This window comes from Amblyomma americanum, chromosome 1, assembly GCF_052857255.1.
Source record: "Amblyomma americanum isolate KBUSLIRL-KWMA chromosome 1, ASM5285725v1, whole genome shotgun sequence".
NCBI lineage: Eukaryota > Metazoa > Arthropoda > Arachnida > Ixodida > Ixodidae > Amblyomma > Amblyomma americanum.
The window spans coordinates 546,719,846-546,723,262 of NC_135497.1; the positions used below are offsets into that span (position 1 = coordinate 546,719,846).

Consider the following 3,417-nt stretch of genomic DNA (forward strand, 5'->3'; position numbering starts at 1 on the left):
TTTTGACTATGAAACACACGTACTGATTTTCATTGTGGGCTTTAACTGGACAGCAAACGTACCTTATGTCGGTGCGTATGTAGACCAGAACATTGCTGCACCCCCCGCATGTCGGAGGAAAGGACTCGTACCCGGAAAGCCTGATTGCTTAGGATAAGTTAGGCTCACAGATGTTTAATATCGGAAAGTGGTTGTTGAAGACATATTGCTGAAAACTTGCGATTCGTGACTTTAGGCCTCTTGCGTTCCACTGGAAGACTGCAGCGTCACTGACTTCCTCACGAAATGTTTGAAGCTGGCCAGCCATTCTGTTTTAAAGTTCTTGTAGTGCTGGAAGCAGGGAGTCCAGCACCAGTTAGACGCTTCGGGCGATTGGCGATTGCAAGGCCTGTATCAGAGGGCAAATGGCGTTGACCACCGTCCTAAGGCATTTGCATTCGGCAGTAGCAGCAGTAGCACATCGCCGACGCTTGTCTTGGAAGGCGCTTGACGCTTTTCTTCCACTTCGCAGTTTTACGGCTGGGCCTCCGTTCGAGTTCAACCTTTGGCGCATGGCTCCACTGCGGCTGCGCTGCATCTGAAGAATTTCCTGCTGACAACGACGCACGGTTTCGAAGATTGCGGACCGTATCTCCTCGTATCATCCGGGAAACCTAGCCTGCTCCCATTGGCCCCAGCAACCACGTTCGAACTACCGAGGTTTCTTCGGCGATACTGGGAATCATTGCTCCGCATTTGCATTCGGCAGTAGCAGCAGTAGCACATCGCCGACGCTTGTCTTGGAAGGCGCTTGACGCTTTTCTTCCACTTCGCAGGCGGCCCGTTGGTGTGACGTGGAGTGACGTGGTGTGGCGGCACGCTCGTGACAGTTCTACGCCAGATTTTGCAAGCCACTGACAAGCAAGATATCAGAGCGCCTGCTAACTGTCCGTCTTTTGCCGGATGAGGCCGCCACGGGCCCTGTTGTCCTGCGGGCTATAAAAAGGGATCATCGAGGACGCAGCCATCACACCGGCAGCAGCGGCAGCGGGACGCTTCTTCAACGCTCAAGCATCGCGCTTCTGTTGTACTGTTGCAGGTCAGTAACTGCACGATTGTGTAAATTGTTTTTCCTTTGCTATTTGCTGCTGTTGCTGCTGGCCCGGTGTGACATGTCTCCAGTAGAGCAGTGCAAAGTGTGTGAAAATGTATGTACCGATCCCTTGAAATCAATAACATGCAGTGAATGTGGTTACAGATACCATACCGGAAGGTGTGCTGGTATTTCTGATGCCACAGTAAAATCGAAGGGTGAAGCGTATAAACAAGCATGGCGATGCACGACATGCTGGCGTTCTAAGCCTCGCTCACAGTCGGTAAATATAGCAGGAGTGCCTGAGGCGCAGGACGACGTACGCGTGTGGTTGAGTCATTAACGATAAGCTGGACCTGTTGCTACCCCTGAAAGAAACAGTTGAGGGCCTAGAGGATGCAGTTAACTTAATGAGCGAACAGTATGATCATCTCCTGGTACGTACTGAAAAGAATGAGCGCGTTGTCGCCGATATGAAGAGCAGACTGGAAATGCTTGAGGCACGGGATGAGGTCACGCAACTGAAAGCCGAGGTTGACAATCTGGAATGGCAAAGCCGTAAGCTAAACCTGGAATTCCACGGAATTCAGGACACAGAGAACGAAAATTTACTGGAGAAGATAAACGTGCTAGCAGCTAAGGCCCAAATTCCAGAACTCCTACAAGATGACGTTGTGGCGATCCACCGACTGCCAGCGAGGAAAAACAAAACGCCAGGCATAATTTGCCGCTTTGCGAAAGAGGCAAAGCGAGGTGAATGGTGGCAAAACAGGAAAAAACTGAGCAGTGTGGATGGTAATGTGTATTTGCAAGAAAACATAACAAAGCGAACACGTGCTCTTCTTTTCGCAGTGAAAAATTGGGCTAAGGTCAATGAATTCAAGTTCGTGTGGCACCACAATGGGCGGGTCCTCGTGCGCAAAGCTGAGGGAGGGTCGGCGGTGGCTATTTCAAGTCTTTGCGACTTGTATAAGCTAAGATAAGAACCACAGCATTTTCAACGGGTGACTGACCTGATAGTTATGGCGGGAGCCGATGGTGAACGTTACGTACTGCCACACGAACTTGAAAGTCACCTAGGTCAAGCATATATGAAGTCTTTGAAGTGCTTTCACCTTAACATACGATCAGTAAAGCATAAAGAATCTGAACTTGGCCTCTTTTTTCAACAACACGATAACATGTTTAATGTGATAATGCTCGCAGAAACATGGAGCACAGATGATACGAATGTTTTTCGTTTACCTTCCTACCAGACGTTTTACTTAAATAGGGCAACTGGTCGCGGTGGTGGAGTGTGCCTCTTGGTAAAAAATGATTTCCCATGTGAACTCGAAACTTTCTGTACAAGTACAGGTGACTGTGAATTTATGGCACTGAAATTGCAAAACACTGTACTTGCCGTTGGTTATCGACCTCCGAATGGGGTGGTGGCATCGTTCTTAGATTACTTAGAAAAAGTTTTTGAATTTGTAAACAATTCTCACTTTGACATTATTTTTGGTGGCGACGTGAATATAAACATGTTAAGCAATGATTCCTCCAAACTGAAACTCGATGTTCTGCTGAGGGCGAATGGTCTCACAAATGTCATAAATCTCCCAACAAGAGTGACACTAAATACATCAACATTAATAGATATTTTTGTTACAAATATAACTCCGGAGAGAATCAGAGCAGGCGTTATTGTGGCTTAGCTGAGTGATCATTTGCCTATTTTTTTGTGCTGTACCAAAAAGGTCAACACAAAGAAAAACGTGCCTGCAAGCTTAATACAACGTGTGTCACAAAAAAATCTTTCCACATTTCTGGAAAAAGTTTCACTGGCATCATGGGATAGTGTGTACAAAAAAACTGATGCTAGCGCAGCTTACGAAGAACTGCTTAATATTCTTAAACCTATATACGCAGATTGTTTCCCTTTTGTGCGATTGAAAGTAAACACAAAAATCCGCAAACCGTGGATAACACCCGACCTGGCAGCGAAAATACGTGAGAAAAATACAATGTTCAGCAGGTTTATCAAGAGCAAGGATCCAGACGCGTTGAAGCAGTTTAGAACTTGCCGTAATCGTTTAGATAAAGAGCTGAAAAGGGCACGAAAACAGCATTTTAACACCTTATTCACCTCTCTTTCTGGACGCACACATGCTCTGTGGAAAAACCTGCGCTCAGTATTAAACTATAATGTTAAGAATGACTCAGTTCGTGAAATAAAATACAATGGTACCGTGCTGTCAGGCAAAGCCTTAGCCAATGCCTCCAATAGCCACATTGTAAATACTGCCGCTCAAATAACAGTGAATATTAATCTCGACAATGTTCACTACAATAATGGCTCAGTT

General features: G+C 46.3%; 1 pseudogene; it reads left to right on the plus strand.

Moving 5' to 3' along the window:
* The first annotated feature begins 1,151 nt into the window (after positions 1-1,151).
* On the plus strand, positions 1,152-2,055 carry LOC144129499 (uncharacterized; annotated as a pseudogene).
* The last annotated feature ends 1,362 nt before the right edge of the window (positions 2,056-3,417 follow it).